General features: G+C 28.5%; 2 long non-coding RNA genes across 2 annotated transcripts in view; one reads left to right on the top strand and one right to left on the bottom strand.

Moving 5' to 3' along the window:
• The window catches only part of LOC139426938 (uncharacterized), a 121,503-nt gene extending 103,474 nt beyond the window's left edge, over nucleotides 1-18,029 (top strand). The window contains exon 4 of the long non-coding RNA XR_011638063.1: nucleotides 17,952-18,029. This is a non-coding gene — a long non-coding RNA (uncharacterized lncRNA). The remainder of the gene's footprint in view (nucleotides 1-17,951) is intronic.
• A 1,750-nt stretch (nucleotides 18,030-19,779) lies between these two features.
• LOC139426800 (uncharacterized) overlaps nucleotides 19,780-20,258 on the bottom strand; it is a 50,811-nt gene continuing 50,332 nt past the window's right edge. The window contains exon 2 of the long non-coding RNA XR_011638022.1: nucleotides 19,780-20,248. This is a non-coding gene — a long non-coding RNA (uncharacterized lncRNA). The remainder of the gene's footprint in view (nucleotides 20,249-20,258) is intronic.

Here is a 20,258-nt window from a genome sequence, read left to right as displayed (position 1 = left end):
CCCCCCCCCCAATTTTTTTTTATTGGCCGCCTAATTGGCGTTTATTTGTAGAATTGCTCATATACTTACATTTGTACTTAAAGTAAGTAAAAAACAATATTTCAAATAAATAAAATTATTTTAGTTCATCAAAAATAAAAATATATAATTTTTTTAGTAGTACTTAAAAAAAAATTTTTTTTTTAAAGTAACGTGCTTTGTAAATTTGTAGGTCTTAAAGAGTTTGTAAAAAATGTCAAGTAAAAAAAAAGTGAAAAAAATTGCAAAATAAGTACTTAAAATTGGATAAATTTTCATACAAATTTAAATTTCGAACAAAATCGGTTCGAATCCCGGCGAAGCCTGATCGATACGAATCCTCATCCGGCTTGCACCGACCACAGTGCTGACGCGAAAAATCCTCAGTGGCAGACGAATCATGGCTCAGAGTCCCTTTGCCTTCAGGCTAACCGTGGGAGGTTCTCGTGGTCTTCTTCTCCATGTAATGCAAATGCGGGTCAGTTCCACCAATAAGTCCTCCACGAAGGCAAATTTTTCTCAATACTTGATCCCGGAGTTCCCTTGTCTTCTGGATTGGGTTCAAAATTGCAAGGCTACGGAGTTGAACATTAGAAGTCGTAAACCCAAAAAATTGGGTCTGCTGCTCAACGACGGTTATAAAATAAAATAAAATATAAAACCATTGTAATCTGTGTAAATTTTTTATCCCACCAGCGTGATTTCAAATATCTAATTTATATAGTTTTTCGCAGCTAAACAATATGTAACACTGAATACCTGAAACAGCGGCGGTAACCCTTTTGACTTTTTATATGGAGAGATAACATAAATGATGTTAGCTATCTCATCCTATTTTTATATATTCTTTATTAATTCCTTATTAATGTTCTAAATTAATCTTATCCTATTAAATATTCCTTATTAATGTTCTAAATTAATCTTATCCTATTAAATTTTCCTTTTTAAATATTCCTTATTTATTCCTTAATAATGTTCTAAATTAATCTTATCCTATTAAATATTCCTTATTAATTCCTTAATAATGTTCTAAATTAATCTTATCCTATTAAATATTCCTTATTAATTCCTTAATAATGTTCTAAATTAATCTTATCCTATTAAATATTCCTTATTAATTCCTTACTAATGTTCTACATTAATTTTATTCTATTAAATATTCCTTACTAATTCCTTAATAATGCTCTAAATTAATCTTATCCCATTAAATATTCCTTATTAATTCCTTATTAATGTTCTAATTTAATCTTATCCTATTAAATATTCTTTATTAATTCCTTAATAATGTTCTAAATTGATCTTATCCCATTAAATATTCCTTATTAATTCCTTATTAATGTTCTAAATTAATCTTATCCTATTGAATATTCTTTATTAATTCCTTAATAATGTTCTAAATTAATCTTTTCCTATTAAATATTCCTTATTAATATCCTATTTTAACTATTTGATCAAAATTAGTTTCACTGTGAATTTATTGTATGCTATTTATAATAAATTAATTTTGTTTCATAAGCTCAAGAAACAACTTCAATGACATGCGAAAACTACGTCACTAAGTTAGTATTTCGAAAGCTATCTGAACCAACGTGTTTATTTTGTTGATAGTTACGCTTTCGAAACGTATTTCAATAAACCTAAAGGATGCAAAAATTAACGAGAATATGAAAAGAAACAAATATTAATCCTTATACTAATATGCAACTAAGGTGCAAAATTTATAGAGAATTAATTGATTGTGATAAAAGTTTATTAAAATAAATTTGCTGGCAAAAATAGCATCATTTTCAGTGGCCAAATGATAACTACTGAGCTCAATTAATCTTTACTTAAATGAGTAGAATTTCAAATAAAGATATTTTTCTTACTCTGATAACGTAAAGTCGCTGAGATGGGCAACAAATAATAACAATGAAAAAATTTGGAAAAATTTTAGCTTTCTAAATTGTGTTTTTATGCGTTTATTGTATTTGCCTTTCAATTCTGTTCTGTATAAATTTTTTTAGGATTATTAATATTCTTAGCATGAGTCTTTGAGACATAAAGGCTGTAATTTAGTGAATGAAAATCTGATTATTCAGTGAAAATTCATTTAACTATTTTTTTTTTTCTTTCTCATTTCCTACATTCAAAAGGTTAATGATTATTTCTTTTAAAATCGCGTAGAAAATTTAGAAAATATTTATTCTGGAATTATATCTCAACGTTTTAAAAATTTTGCTTTTTTTAAAAGATTAAAAAATATCCTATTTTAACTTTTGTTCTAGATTTATTCTTGAGAATTAGGGCGAATTTGTATTTTTACAAGGTAAAAATATTATTTGAAAATTATTATTATTATTATTATTTTTTTTTTGCCTTTTGCAACAATGTACTCTAGAGCTTAAATTGAAATATTGTAACTAACTTAGACTAGATCATTAACCCCGTTTTTTTTTTAACGAAATTGAAATGAATAATGAGCATGCCTAAAAGAAAACCATTTTCATCCTGCTACTAACTTTCATCTTCACCCTATAAATCTAGTTGAATATGCAAAACAAGGCGGAAACAAGCCAGACTAACTCAGCCAAACTTCGCCAAGACATAAGAAGTAAAAATCCTAAGAAGCGTTTCATTCCGATATTATACATAATTAGCTGTATTTCAAATCTCCTCAGGGCGTCCAAGACAAAATTCTAAAGATGCAGTTACTATTACTGACTGTACTGGAAGTCGAAATGTCATACAGATATAATTTAAATACACAGATATAAATTGTATCTGTTTTTAACATTAAGCATGCAATTGAAATTAAAAGTTAAGTTTAACAGATATAAATATAAAGTTTTCCATTAATTAAACAACTTAATTTATATAATTTGAACGTTAGATAATTTGGAATTTACTTTATATATATATATATTATATAGTGAGTTGGTATTTAATATTCGTAGTGGTAGTTATGCCAGATGATACTGAATACAGATTTTTATTTTAATGGGATGTGTGGTGTAACTACCACTACAAATATTAAATACCAAATCACTAGTATATAAGACCTTGATTCTATCATGAGGTACCTCATGATAGAATCAAGTTATCATGTCTTATATACTAGTGATTTGGTATTTAATATTTGAAGTGTTAGTTACACCACATAGTGACCTGCGGACGTTATATGAACTTGCCAGTATTTTGCTTAAAAATATACTGCTCAAGGAAAAAAAAATCCGGTGAGTCATATGTAGGTGACTGTGTGTGTATTTAAGTAACTGGCAGAAAATAAATTTCATTAATACGACAAAAACTTTAAAAACTAAATAATTAGTCACTTAACAAGCTGTGTACAGAAAATATGTATGGCCAAAGGAGAAAGCTGGTTTTTATCATTTTTTATGGTAATGGCTTCATTGTGGTTCATAATATTTCATCATTTTTAAACGGTTTCTTAGTTAAAAGTAACCGTCAATTTGTTTAAAATTAGTCGCCTATTAAAAGCATTAACAGAAAATTAAACAAGAAAAAAATTCATTCAGTGTGACGCATGCTAAGATCATGTATCGTTAACAAAAGTGTGGATAATTTGATAATTTTGAAAAGCAGAATTTAAAAACAGAGACTTTCCAAACTAAGAAAAGCAGAGTTTATTTGAAAATGGTTTCATATTAAAATGTGAGAGTCAATTTGATGGAAAACCTCCTACATAAGTTAAAAAAACATTAACAAAAAATTTAACAGAAAAAATTTTCTGAGTCCCAAAGGCGCTAAATAGGTTCAGAGCATGTATAACGTTAAGACAAAGGTGGATACTTTGCGAATTTTCTGTAATTTTTTGCAAACCGAATTTATTTGAAAATAATTTCATTAATAAAAGTGAGCGTCAATTGGTTTGAAAACACACACATAAGTTAGAAAACATTGACAAAAAATTAAAATTAACAAACACCTCAGAGTATGAAAATATTTTAGTTTTTTAGTACTACAAAGTCTGAGAAAACGCTTTTTTTATATATCAAATCTTTAATTAATCTATTTAATTATTCTACTCTGTTTTTCTGTCAAAAACATCATTCCAGTGTTACCTGGGGGGTCAAATTCATCCATTTATTCTATGATATTTACTTAATACAAGATGACTGAATTGCATAAGTTATAACAAAATGCTTAATAACAGAAAAACATATTTAATAGCAGCAACGAAGAATAATGTTATCGTTACAGGGGAATTTGAAAATTAATTAACTTTTACATCACTGCGCAGAGCGCCATCTGTGTGAATGAGAAATGTTATTAACAATTATAGTCATGTAGCTCATGTTCATAGCTCTTTGATATAGCCCTGTGATCAAATTGTAGGTGCTTACTTTGAGGGAAATTTTCTTTAGTTTTTAGCTATGTCGTCGGAAATTTTCTACTTTAAACGAGAAAAAAAAAGTTCGGACAAGATATTTTTTAGTATTTCACGGAATAAAACATTCTTCCCAGAAAAAATTTTCTTCGCAATATGCGAAATCGTGTTTAAAACCCCCAAAAAACAACAGATTTAAGAAATAAAAACTTTAGCTGATTTTTGCCACACAGCGTCCATTTTTGAGCTCTATTACCTGGACTTAATAGAACACACATGATGAATCTTAAATAAGTATTTCTATAAAATGTTATTATTTCTTAAATTAGAAAAGGTTGATATTTAGCACATTTATAGTTAAAGGAAATATTTTTATTTAATATTGTTTTCTCTTACACAGGCAATACAGAAACTTCACGCAGAATAATGTTAAATAAAGTATTTTTATTAAACATTATTATTTCGCGCTTACACTGGCACTGCCAAAATTCCACATAGAATAATGTTAAATATTTTTATTGAACATTATTATTTCGCGCTTACACTGGCACTGCCAAAATTCCACATAGAATAATGTTAAATAAAATATTTTTATTGAACATTATTATTTCGCGCTTACACTGGCACTGCCGAAATTCCACATAGAATAATGTTAAATAAAATATTTNCCCCGAGGATTTCTCAAAGACTTGCCATCCCAATTTTAACCCTTTGCAGAGGGGATGGCTCTTCCGCTTAGGTAGCCCGACAACCTGCGTGCGAAGCCGAGCACTTTACGACAGAACAGTTTAACAAGGACCGATACCGCGTACCCTCGGTCCCTATGTAGACTGATCAAAGTGCTCACCCATCCGCTTACTGACTGCCGCTAGTGATGCTTGACTTCGGTGTTCTTTTGGGAACCGTGTCTTTACGATCAGTCCACTGCGGGACAAAGAAAACTTTAAAATCCTAGGAAAAATTCAATAAAAAAAGATTATATAATACATAAATTGAAATACTAAAGCTTTCTCTCTATAAAATTATCTCATTATAAACTACAATAAGATAACCAGGGTTTTCTTTTATGACGGTCTCATTTATTTCATACATTATTTCGTATTAACTTAGGTCAAAGTTAGTGAAAAATATTATATCTTGCATTTTATGAAAAACAGTATGAAATATCAGGGTCTTTTTCTGCGTTAAAGGTAAAATCTTCGAAGCTCGGCTCCGAACAATAATTCTTCAATTTTGTACTCATTTATAGTCATTAGATTTAACAGAAACAGTTAGCTATTGTTGACATTTTTTTTACTTTTCAAAATCGATAAATTTGTGAACATGAATGAAAAGGAAATTTCAAATTGCTTTTTTTTAGATTTTTATACAAATATTGTTCCGATTAATAAATAGTTTTTTAGTAGCTATCAGACTATTTTTTATACTTAAAAAATACCAAAATATATTTTTGCTTGTGATTAGAGGGTCAAAAAATACGCTTGAATTGACGAATGTCAACCGAGGTGGGCATTGAAAAAAAAAAATCTCAATAATCACTTTTGTTTTTCATGTTTGACTTTACGTTACTCTATGTTTTCTCAAAAACTATACAATTTAGAAGTTTGAAACTTTAGCAATTTGGGGTATAGTAACCTTACTTACCGGCGAAGTTAACTTTACTTACCAGCGTATGTTCGCCAAAATAAAGCCTTTAATTTCAAAAAATCACTCTCAATATATTTAGCGAATAAATTATGCAAAATATTTTCGTGTAAGTCATACTGTATTGAATTAAAAAACAAAAGTTTTAAAAGATAAATATTAATTTAAAGCGATATTAAATAGAAAATATTTCACTTAATTTTAAATTTTATTATTCCCAGAATGTTATTATTATTTATTTAGATAATGAATTTGATGAATCATGAATGTATTAATAGTCTACAGCAATTCTGACTGTATCCATTTTTAAAGATGAAAATGTCTAATAAGTGCCTACCGAAATGATGTAACAAAAAAGTGTAAAAATATCAACTGTGAATTTTAGTTGAATTTAATTTAAAATACAACAACGAAGCTTAAGTGTAAAATAATAGGAAGAATCGATAAATCTATAGGTAAATAGATAATAAATATAATAGTTCTGTTATTTAAGTAGACATCGCTGAACTTAAAGATATGTTAAAAAGAAGAAAAAAATACTTATAAAAAAAATTACTTACCAACCAGTTCCTTAAAAAAAAAAGGATAAGAAAAATAAGCAAAATTTTGAGAAATAAAAAGCACAAAAATAAAAAAATGTTTTTGATACTAAGATGTTTGCTTCAAAATTTTGATGAATTCAACTGACGATTCACTTTGGAAACATGAGTTCAGATTAAAAATGTATTTGGATATTTATTACTATGCAATTAGAAATTACTTCTAACTTTAAATAATATACAAGAATTGATTTTGTGATTACATAAAATTATTAAATTCGCTTTTGAGAAAGCTAAACTTTAGTTCTTTAGAGCTACTTCAAGAATTCAGTGAATGCACAAAATGCATATTTTATATCCAAATACACATGATATGATTTCAACCATTTAGTTTTGAAATAAACTGAACTGTATTGGAATAAAACAATCATTTTTGTTAACTTTTTAAGAAGCCACAAATTAGATTTTAATATGAATTGCAATATACAAGTTAAAAATATAAAATATAAGTTACGAATAAAATGACGATTAAACATAAATACAAAATAAATCATTTTATTATTATAATTATTATTTTTTAGAAAAAGGTAGGACAAAAGAATGTTTCGCAATTATTAATTTTCTTCTACTTATTTTTCGCTGTGGCTCTGAAATTGAGACTTAACTGACAATTTTTAATTGTGATGGCTAAAACATTTATGTTAAATGTTTTCAGAAATAAATGTTGTATAATATATATATATATATATATATATACATTAAAGTCTTTTTTTATTGGATACATAATATAATATTAATGTTATTGAGTTACATCTCACTGTTAAATTTACACATTGGTTACAAACTTTCCAAGAGACTAGTTACAGTGTTACCCTTCGATGAGGTAAAATTGAACGAAAGTGCAATAAAGAAAATAAAGTTAATGGTAATTGTTGATTGAAGTCATTTTCTTTTTAGGTAAATATTTTTCTAATTTCAGCCATGAATACAATTTTTAAACTTATCAAATTAAAATTTTTCAATTTCAATAGTTTACAAATATGTGCTTTAATACTATTAAAAAACTTAGAAAAGAATTTAAGAGATATTCTTTTCATTGCCATAAAAGAGCTATTTCTCTCTTTTTTTTTCTTTTTTTTTTTTACTTGCATGGAAAAGATTTTTAAAATATATTGCTTAAACTAATATCAGATCTTTTTCTATCAAATAATGTAAATTTTAAATTTTACTTTGTGTGTTTTTTTTATATTTAACCCAATTTTGTTTTCAATATCAGTTTATCTATTAAGTCCAATTTTTGCTTTGAGTTTGAAAATGATTTAATCAATACTCTCTCTCATATTTTGTACCTAAATTTTAAGTCATTTCTAATAATGCGGACTTTTTTGAAATAATATCTAAATCTAGACAGAGTAAAAAGCCTTTATGCCTAGTCGAGCATTCCAGGTAAAATTTGAAAAATGAAATACTAATTAAAAGTTCTTTCACTAGCATAATTAGTAAAGAAATAAAAAAAGTTATTTTTGATCCAGATTCGCCTCTCTTTATACTTCAATAAAGGGTTTTACATGTTAAGGCATAAAAGAGATTTAAAATATTCATTTTTTTTAATATATAATTTCAGTTTTTATACCTTCACTTACTTTTTATCTGAAAATGGTACATTGTTTTGTTACTACATACTAAAATTGACAAGTCTAAATGCTGTAAAAAATTATTTTAGTTCCTGATAGGAATAGGCCTGAAGGGTTTTTATAAAAAAATATCAAGAACTCATTTCTTCTAAGCCATAAACGTTACGCATTCTTTGCATAATTAATAATACTATGAGCGAAAGTAACAATAGAGATACACAAAATGATTAATAAGCGTTCTTCTAATCGTTCAACAGTATTTTATAGTTGTAATTTATATTTTTTAACAGTTTAATTCCCGACAATTCGAATTCAATTATAATTTGAGACAGTGACGAATTGGCAGAGTTTTATAACAGTCGTTGAATAGTCGACCCAATTTTTGAGTATACAACTTGCCTTGTATTTTTGATCTCAATCCAGAAGACAAGGGAACACCTGAGTTAAGTATTGGGAAAAGCTATCCTTCGTGGAGGACTTTTTTTGATGGAACTAACTTGCATTTGCGTTGCAAGGAGTGGAAGACCATGAAAAAAATCTAACGGTTAGTCCAAGGGCAAGGTGACTTTAACCCGTGATCCGTCTACCACTGAGGATATTTTACGACCTCAATGTGGTCGGTGCCTTCGCAAACAATTTTGATTTAATGGCATAAAACAGTTTTTTCTTATTTTGATTCTTGATTAATTATATTTTGATAACATTTATTTATATATTTAATTGATTAAGAAATATATTTTAATTCGTAGACGTTTTTTAATTTAAACAAAATATTGATTTTTATTGAAATGACAAACAAAAAAAATTATTTTTTTAAAAAAATATTTGTGTATTGCTACTAACTTTATTATTAATGAAAATGCATTAATTAACCAAAATTTACATATCTTCAGTATCTTAATGAGTACATTTTCACATACTGATTTCTGCAAACTTACAGTATTCGACTATTTTTTTCTTTTATATGAAATTTTTACTGAATTAATTAGAATATTGTAAAACGTGTTCTTATTATCATGAATAATTAATCACTTAAATCACCGAAAAACATGTGTTTCTATTCTATCATTATTTAACTCTTATATTATTCGATTTATTCGATATATAAATTATTCGATATATAAATTTTTTTGTCAAGGTTATCACCACGAGCATCAATTCACAGGATTCGTGCAAATACATATTTGCTTATAAACTTTCGATATTAATTTCCACTGTAGCATCTAAACACGCAATATAATAGTTATCGTTGTATTCAGATGAAAATATCATTCTTTATAAAGTAATTATTCTGTTCTTATGAGATGCTGGGTAAGCGTAGAAAATTTATCACGGTTACAGTCATTTTAATAGTTGAAGAACCAAGGTTAAAAGTTAACTCCTTTGCATCAAGGACAAGAAGGAATTGGATAAGTTTATTTTTTTTAGAACAAAAATTGTTATATACATTTGAGATTTCTTGTGAAAACTGACGCAAGATTTTTTTTATTTTATAGTTGAATGTTTGTTTGCTTTTAAGAAAATTACCTGTTAGTTAGTTATCTATTATGTGCGCTGCAACAATATCATTTTCTGTTAAATCGTTTCCCTTGAAAAAATTTTTCTTTTATGAGTCGTTAGGGTCATTAAAGCTTCCCCGAAAATGTTAAAAAAAATACTTTGGGATTAAATTTTTATACTTATAAAAATAATAAAAATTGCAACAAAAAAAATCAAATATTTAAAAATGATAAGTAAATTGGAAATTTGTTTTATTAACGAAAGGAGCTTTTATAACTTTACAACCACTTGCGCTAGCGTCCTGAAATTTAAACAATAAAGGAATAAAATTAAATTGATGGAACTTCAATTATTATTAATAAAACTAAATTAGCAACAATATTTTTCTTAGCAATGGGTGAAGAGACAAAAACATCAATTTATGATTACGGCATTACACTGAGGAAAAAAGTATGGTAAAAACTACCAGAAAATGGTAACATTTACCGTTTCTTCTGTCTCTACGGGAACATCGAAACTCTCGGTAAATTTGCCGAAGCACTGTAAAATTAACAATAAAATATTGTTCCATAATATGTGTTGAGATTTTGTGAATATGGTAAAATTTGCTAATTTTATCAGAATTCCTTAGAGCATTGCCTGAAAACCATTTATTCGCTGAAATTTACTTTGGAGTTATCCAGTTCTTTCTAAATGTATGGTAATATGAGCTATAATTTTGAAAATGCGAATTTCCGGTAAGCCGTTATCATATAAACTGAAAAAATACCAAGTGACTAATAAAGTAATAAAATTAAATTAGTATTGTAAGAAAAAAAACTATTAACCATATTTTATTTGGGTGAAATGCAAAGCAAAAACACCAATTTATGATTGCGGTATAATATAGTTTGTTCCTAAACGTGACTTTAAGTTACTAGAAAGTAATTGCATTACAATTATTGAGTACTTTAAATTTTAAAAAATTTGACAGCTTGTACTTGTGTGCTTATTTAAATTAAAAAACACAATCGGGATTGTGATCTATATATACGAAATGTTAAAATTGCAATAAGATGCGTTACCTCCTTTTTTAAGCAAAATTACCAAAGTCACTATTATTTTTATTAGAAACTACGTTCTCTTCAAAAATATACAAATTGGAAATAACCGTCAACATGCTTTAAGTGTCCCAAAAACAAGCACCGATTTTCAAGATGTGTCAAACGAAAAGAAAATGAGCGCATGTTTTTGAGCGTTGAAGCATGCCGACTGTTATTTCCAATTTGTATATTTTTGAAGCGAATGAAGTTATTAATTAAGTAATATCTTATCCCTTCAGTTTTTTGGGATTATTTATTTAAACAAAGGCTCTGTGTTTTACCCTCATACAAAATATTTAACTTAAAAAATAATTTGACTTAAATAATAATTTGAGAAATGATCATTAAATTATAGATTTAAAGTCATGTTTTTTTCCCCTGTACAATGAAAATTTATAACGCCGAAAATAATCTTACTATCATTAATTTTATTTTCACATTTCAAACCACTTAAACAAATAAAATTAAAATTTCCAAAACCAGTCTGCATTAAAAACACTGTTTCAATTTTATAAGCGATGTCTCGTTTGCTTAGCTCAGATTTCTCACTCAGAATAATTAAAGAGGGAAAGTTGAAAGAATCACTTTTAGATGAGAGTGAGATGTTAATTTACTAATGGTCATAAATATAGATTCCCTATTTTTTCCCCTTCCCCGACGACGTAATGAAGCTTCCAATCATAGCTAAGTTATTGAAGTAATACGTTTGTTACTAAGTAACTATACGATGATTCAAGAAGAGTTGAAAATTTAAATCTCACACAAGAATTTATTTTTTTTTGGAGAAAGATTTATGCTGCTTTTTTAAGTCTTTTCAGTGAAGGAAAATTAGCACTTTAAGTACCTTAAATTTGGAACACAACTTTAGTTTTCTTTTTTTTTTTTTTTTTTTTTTTTTTTNTTTTTTTTTTTTTTTTTTTTTTTTTTTTTGAAGAAACGCATGTTTAAAAATAAATGGATGGAATACTTTAAAAAAATCGCTAGCTTTTATAAATTTTTTTCATTGACATATATATTAGTATGTTCAATGAAAACTTTTCGATATTTGGCATTTAGATCCAGGAAAATCAACTCTTTGAGTGCCTTAAACTTGGCACATAACTCAATTTTTTACGAACACAAATTTAAAAATAAGTATTTTAAATATTAAAAAAAAAATCACTAGCCTTCCTAATTTTTTTTTTTTTCATTAACATATAAATTAGCTAATTCAATGCAAACTTTTTGAAATTTTCAAAATTTTTAGCGAGATTACACAATGCAGTGCTGAAATCATTCTCCAATAATTAAAAATTCGACCCTCAAAAACTTTACATTAAAAAAAAATATGGCTTTTTTCATATAGGAATACTTTACCATTTACAGTATCTGTATGTTGGTGATAAGTTTAATAGAGGAAGACAACATTTTTGTGGAAACTTTGGATATTTCTCGGAGAAAATATAATTTCACTTATTTTAGTATTTTTCTATTAAGTATCCACCTATCAATACTAACAAGTCTATTTTAAGGTAGAAGGGTGCTCTTCTTCTTTTTCTTGTTTTCCAGTGGCGCCATCTATGGCCAAGAATTTGACTTCTGCCCTCACACATGTCACAGCTCGTTTTACAGGGAGGACACATTTACACACTATTCATCCGCAGTTCATAATTTTGACCTGAACCAGAAAACAATCAATCTTCGATCCAGTGTAGTTTGTCTAAAGTAAGAACTCCCCTATTCATTCATCTGGACCCATGGATGGCGGTGATCATGGTAATAAGGTATAACTATTTCAAGTAGGGGTGTGGGATCACTGTTTACGACAAGTGTTGGCTCGGTTCGGCGGGAGAACGGAAATCTTTTTCTTCGGTCTATGGTGTTAGCCCTAGAGGGGAGAGAAGCTACCCTCACTGAAATACGCTATTCTTGTTTCCATAGCAACGGATGGCCTCAGACTTTGTGGCGGGTGAGTTCTTACAGTAGACAAACTATATCCCCAGAGGAATTGATTTGTTATGGGAACTTGCAGGATATTGTGTCCCCGACAGATTTCGCGTGATATAGTCACCATTTTGTTCACGAGGTTCAAATGAATGTTGAGGACTTATATAAAATTCGTCAATTGAATGCTTCCTTTCAAGAAACGAAGGCCATAGACAACAAAACAAGATTACTCAAATTCACTAAACTGTCACTTAAAAGCTTTATTCACCCAACTCTCAGTTATGAATAGTTCTTGTGTCGCAACAGCTAATATTCTCCATTTAAAGCTGGGACATGTTGGCTTTTGACTGATGGGTGGTATGGTGAACCGGATGACGTTTGACTGGTTTAGTGGTAGAGTTTTGACTGATTCGGTGATAGTGGGCTGGTAGATGTTTTGGCTAATTCTTTGGTAGTAGACTGGTTATCTTTTTCTTGATTTAGCGGTATAATTGGCCTTTGACTTATTCTATTTTAGTCGATTTGTTGGCGTTTGACTGATTTGATGTCAGCGAGCTGATTGATCTTTTTATTTAATTTGGAAAGAAATCTCATGATTCGGATGACCAACCAATTACCAAGCTTAACCAAGTCTTTATAGTCTAATTAAGGATCAAGTGTTTATAGTCTAATTAAGGAAAAGAAAATCGAGTAAAAATATTTCACCGCTCCCTCCATTCTGAAATCTGCACCAAACTATGGACAGGTGTGTTGTTCCACATATAATTGAAATTTGTCAACTCAATATTTTTGTCAAACCGATCTGTAATTGTCACATTATATAAACCAAAATTTCAAATCAATATAAAGTCCCAAAAATGCAAATAAATAAATAAAAAGTATAGAAATTTGTTTTGTAAAAAACAAATGACGAAACATTTTTATGAGTTTAAAAATTTCAATTTTAATCTAAAAAAAATTATTTCTGTTTTTCTTATTTAAAAAATTATTCATATTACTATACATCAAAAGAAAACTTAAATTTACCTTAATTTATTTTTAATAATTTTCTTATAACAAGTAACCTTTAAGCTATTAATTATATTCTTATGAAATACAAGCTTTTTTTTAAAGATTATTAAAAATATTGGACAAGTTGAACAAACTGATGATTGTTGTTTGAAACAAATTGATTCCCTTATTAAAAAATCTGCCACATTGATATAAAATAACTAAAAGTAAATAAATAAAATAAATAACTAATTCCACTATAACGTTAATCTATCACAGTATTCCTTAATGACTTCTCTAATATTGTGCAAAATATTTAATCGTTTTAACGTTATGAAATTANACATGTAATTGCATTACAATTATTGAGTGCTTTTAATAAAAAAATTTGATAGCTTGTACTTGTGTGCGTTTTTAAATTAAAAAACACAATCGGAAGTGTGATCTATCTACGAAAGGCTAAAATTGCAATAAGATGCGTTGCTTCCTTTTTTCACCAAAATTACCAAAGTCACTATTATTTTATTAGAAACTACATTCTCTTCAAGCGAATAAAGTTATTAATTAAGTAATATCTTATCCCTTCAGTTTTTTGGGATTATTCATTTAAACAAAGACTCTGTGTTTTACCCTCATGCAAAATATTTAACTTAAAAAATAATTCGACTTGAATAATAATTTGAGAAAGGATCATTAAATTGTAGATTTAAAGTCATGTTTTTTCCCTATACAATGAAAATTTACAACGCCGAAAATAATCTTAGTATCATTAATTTTATTATGTAATTTTATTTTCATATTTCAAGCCACTTAAGCAAATAAAATTAAAATTTCTAAAACCTGTCTGCATTAAAAACACTGTTTCAATTTTATAAGTGATGTCTCGTTTGCTTAGCTCAGATTTCTCACTCAGAATAATTAAAGAGGGAGGGTTGAAAGAATCACTTTTAGATGAGAGTGAGATGTTAATTTACTAATGGTCATAAATATAGATTCCCCTATTTTACCCGTTCCCCGACGACGTAATGAAGTTTCCAATCACAGCTAAGTTATTGAAGTAATATGTTTGTTACTAAGTAACTATACGATGATTCAAGAAGAGTTGAAAATTTAAATCTCAAACAAGATTTCTTTTTTTTTTTTGAGAAAAATTTATGACGCTTTTTTAAGTCTTTTCAGTCAAGGAAAATTAGCACTTTAAATACCTTAAATTTAAAACACAACTTCAGTTTTTTTTAAAAAAAAAAACACATGTTTAAAAAATATGGGATGAAATATTTAAAATATTTTAAAAAAATCGCTAATCTTTATAACTTTTTTTCATTAACATATATTGTGGTATGTTCAATGAAAAATTTTCGATATTTGGTCTTTCTGTCTAGGAAAATCAACTCTTTGAATGCCTTAAACTTGGCACATAACTCAAATTTTTTCGAACACAAATTTAAAAATAAATATTTTACATGTTAAAAAAAAATCACTGGCTTTTCTAATTTCTTTTCATTAACATATATATAAATTAGTTAATTCAATGCAAACTTTTCAAAATTTTTAGCGAGATTAGACAATGCAGTGCTGAAATCATTTTCCAAATAATCAAAAATTCGACCCACAAAAGCTTTACATTTTTTTGAAGAAAAATTATGACATTTTTCATATAGGAATACTTTACCATTTACAGTATCTGTATGTTGGTGATAAGTTTAATACAGGAAGACATTTTTTTTGGAAACTTGTTATTTTTCGGAGAAAGTATGATTTAACTTATTTTAGTATTTTTCTATTAAGTATCCATTTACAGCATTGGTTTATTTTGCCGAGTCATTAAATTTTGGAGATCTTACTGGATGAATTACCAAATACATTAATCAAGAAGCAATCGACTACAACCTTTCAAATACTTCTCTATCTATCTATCTATCTATCAATCTATCTATCTATCTATAGCTATCTCATGACTTGGGGGTGGGAGCAGTATATTAAAACATCAAGAGTGTGAAGATTAAGGCGCAAACAGTTCAAATGAAGATTGTTGTTGTATGATGCCACCTGTCAATACTAACAAGCCTATTAAGGCAGAAGGGTGCTCTTCTTCTTCTTGTTTTCCAGTGGCGCCATCTACGGCCAAACATTTGACTCCTGCTCTCACATCCGTCACAGCTCGTTTTACAGGGTAGACACATTTACACGCTATCCATCCGCAGATCATAATTTTGATCTGAACCAGAGAACAATCAATCTTCGATCCAGTATAGTTTGTCTAAAGTAAGAACTTTCCTAGTCATTCATCTGGAACCGTGGTGGTGACTATGGTAATGAGGTGTAGGGGTGTGGGAATACTGTTTACGACAAGTGTTGGCTCGGTTCGGCGAGAGAACGAAAATCTTTTTCTTCAGTCTATGGTGTTATCCCTAGAGGGGAGAGAAGCTACCCTCACTGAAATACGCTATTCTTGTTCCCATACCAACGGATGGCCTCAGACTTTGTGGCGGGTGAGTTCTTACAGTAGACAAACTATATCCCCAGAGGAATTGATTTGTTATGGGAACTTGCAGGATATTGTGTCCCCGACAGATTTCGCGTGATATAGTCACCATTTTGTTCACGAGGTTCAAATGAATGTTGAGGACTTATATAAAATTCGTCAATTGAATGCTTCCTTTCAAGAAACGAAGGCCATAGACAACAAAACAAGATTACTCAAATTCACTAAACTGTCACTTAAAAGCTTTATTCACCCAACTCTCAGTTATGAATAGTTCTTGTGTCGCAACAGCTAATATTCTCCATTTAAAGCTGGGACATGTTGGCTTTTGACTGATGGGTGGTATGGTGAACCGGATGACGTTTGACTGGTTTAGTGGTAGAGTTTTGACTGATTCGGTGATAGTGGGCTGGTAGATGTTTTGGCTAATTCTTTGGTAGTAGACTGGTTATCTTTTTCTTGATTTAGCGGTATAATTGGCCTTTGACTTATTCTATTTTAGTCGATTTGTTGGCGTTTGACTGATTTGATGTCAGCGAGCTGATTGATCTTTTTATTTAATTTGGAAAGAAATCTCATGATTCGGATGACCAACCAATTACCAAGCTTAACCAAGTCTTTATAGTCTAATTAAGGATCAAGTGTTTATAGTCTAATTAAGGAAAAGAAAATCGAGTAAAAATATTTCACCGCTCCCTCCATTCTGAAATCTGCACCAAACTATGGACAGGTGTGTTGTTCCACATATAATTGAAATTTGTCAACTCAATATTTTTGTCAAACCGATCTGTAATTGTCACATTATATAAACCAAAATTTCAAATCAATATAAAGTCCCAAAAATGCAAATAAATAAATAAAAAGTATAGAAATTTGTTTTGTAAAAAACAAATGACGAAACATTTTTATGAGTTTAAAAATTTCAATTTTAATCTAAAAAAAATTATTTCTGTTTTTCTTATTTAAAAAATTATTCATATTACTATACATCAAAAGAAAACTTAAATTTACCTTAATTTATTTTTAATAATTTTCTTATAACAAGTAACCTTTAAGCTATTAATTATATTCTTATGAAATACAAGCTTTTTTTTAAAGATTATTAAAAATATTGGACAAGTTGAACAAACTGATGATTGTTGTTTGAAACAAATTGATTCCCTTATTAAAAAATCTGCCACATTGATATAAAATAACTAAAAGTAAATAAATAAAATAAATAACTAATTCCACTATAACGTTAATCTATCACAGTATTCCTTAATGACTTCTCTAATATTGTGCAAAATATTTAATCGTTTTAACGTTATGAAATTAAAAGTCTTACACAGAGAAAATTTTCTAAAAATGCGATAATTTGGCTTGTTTTTTGTTTCATTATTATAAGAAATCTATTAAAAGACATATAATTATTCTTATTATTTAAAGTAAATAAGTAAAAAGTTGAAGATATTTTAATTTAGTTTAAATTATTAAATAAAGTTTATCTTTATTTTTATCATTATTTTCGTCATTTATTATCATTATTTTTTTGACAACAACAAAAATTAATTACTAAATAAAAATTCTTATATAATTTTATATTAAATAAAAATTAATTAAAAAATTGAAATAGGCCTGTGAGCTTTTATCAAATTTTAAAATTAGAGCAAAGCTTTTTGATGAGTAGTTATCAAAATTTAAATTTGGAGCACCGCCACTTAGTATTGCGCATTACTTGATTAACTTGATTACTCAAGAACTGATTTTAACTTGGGGAGGAACTTAATGAGTTGAGTCTTTTAATGACTTTTTCTCTTACAGGTCACCAAAACATTTAACTGATATCCCTATTTCTCAGGAGTGCAATAAATTGCGGAGGTCAATTAAACAAGGGGAAGGTATGTTAATCTCTTTAAAACTAAACAAATCTATTTAAGTGAGGAAGTGAGGAAAAGTGATGTTTTAAGAATAAATACTTCATTTCGAATACTTAGATTTGCTCGATTTGTCGAAGGATTGGTTTAAAGTAGAGACTCCAAACCTTTTTTCTTTTTCGTTAACCGACAATTTTGCAAGGCAAACTTTTTAATTGCCCCCTTTAAAAATTCTTTTACGATCGCTTACTTTATTTTATAATCGGCGCGGTACAGATGACCCAATTCTGAGTTTACGACAATGAATGTTCATCTCCAAAACATTGTAATTTTGAACCCTACCCAGAAGACGAAAGAACTTCTGAAACAAACATTGGAAAAAACTAACCTTCGTGAAGGACATTTGTTTGCATTTGCGTTACATGGAGAAGCAAACCACAGATACGGAAAGCTGACGCCAAAGAAATTCCAGCAGATGATATATCAGCCACAGAGGATACTTTACGTTAGAACCACGGTTGTTAGTCGCAGGGATCAGAGTTCGTATCAACCAGTCGCCATTGGGATTTGAACTTGGGACACCTCATTGGGTGGCGAGAGCTCTATTCCCTGAGCCACCCCGCCACAATTGTTTATTAAAGAAATTTAATTTTTTACACATTCTTTATTTTTAATCAATACACTTATTTAGTTTATTTATTGAAAACTCCTACTGTACACTGATTTTATATTTGATATTTTTTTGGTAAATCTTTTAAGGAAAATAGCCATTGCGTAAAAAAACAATTATTATTTGATGCGAGTTTTTAAGTAAAGCGTAGAATAACTTATAAGCAAATTATTTTAAAATTTCAAGATTGTAACATTCTGTTCATGATAAACAGAAACATGTAATTTAAATAGAGTTGTATTAATGAGTCGAGTAATCTATTGATTTTCAATACTTATCAAAATTATTAATTTTAAAAGATGCTCGATTTGATTAGATGAGATGATTAGATGATTTGATTTGATTAGATGATTTTAAAAGATGCTCGATTAAAAGATGCTTTGTTGTCAGTGCATATAGTTAAATTAGAAATATTTAAACTCTGCAAATTAAATAGTTTTTTCGTTATAAAAGTATACATAATGCATTTATTATTGTTACGCTCACAGATGTGATGGAAAAAAAATATAGTATAAAATTGAAAATATAACTTGTTAAGTCGTGCTGTATTTCTAAATTTCAGGTATATGTTTAGGTAATATAGTGTGAAAGGGGAGCGGGGAAGAGATCAAAAAGATTAAAACAATGCGTGACATCATTTACGGATGGTAATTAGTTACCGTTCGTTGATTTAAAAGCGACTTTGGCAAAAATTATTTGACAGTTATTCTGTAGTTAATAAACAATTTTGAGTTAAAAAATAACATTAATTAGACTAGACAAACTAAACTAAGAAGTTAACACTAAAAACAAGTGTACAAGTTCGCTACCTTTACGCTACAGAGCGTATGGGAAACCTTTAGACACCTTGGTAAAGGAGAACCCAACTAAAATCAATTAAATTAATTAAATGAATACAATCTAATCAATTAAAAACTTTAAGTTAAAAATAATATCATTAATTTCACAAGATAAATTAAATAATAAACAGTTTTAAACTAAAAACAATTAAAATGGGGGTATACGAGTTCACTACCTTCACGGTGCAGAGCGTTTGGGGAACAATGAGATCACTTGTCAGGGAAGACCACACTAAGAACAATAATATTATTTAAACAATTAAAAATTTTAAATTAAAAACTATTTATTTCATTTATTTATAGTTACACAAATATTACAGGTTTGTGTGCCCATAATAAAAACAGCCTAGAAAGCATTGTAAAATTGAGGAACTCATAGTGCAAGTTAGAGAAGGACATCGCGCAGATGAATCCAGGTCGGGTTCGCTACCTCCACGTTACAGAGAGTTAGGCGGAAGGGTGAGATCACACCGTCTGTCCCAACTAAAAAAAAATAACATTATTTTAACAATTAAAAATTTTTAATTAAGAACTATTTATTTCATTTATTTATAGTTACATAAATATTACAGGTTTGTGTGCCCATAATATAAACAGCCTAGAAAGCATTGTAAAATTGAGGAACTCATAGTACAAGTTAGAGAAGGACATCGCGCAGATGCATCCAGGTCGGGTTCGCTACCTCCACGTTACAGAGAGTTAGGCGGAAGGGTGAGATCACACCGTCTGTCCCAACTAAAAAAAA

Source organism: Parasteatoda tepidariorum, chromosome 10 (assembly GCF_043381705.1).
Source record: "Parasteatoda tepidariorum isolate YZ-2023 chromosome 10, CAS_Ptep_4.0, whole genome shotgun sequence".
Lineage (NCBI taxonomy): Eukaryota > Metazoa > Arthropoda > Arachnida > Araneae > Theridiidae > Parasteatoda > Parasteatoda tepidariorum.
Note: the sequence above shows the minus strand (reverse complement) of the source record. Positions and strands in the feature narration are given on the sequence as shown.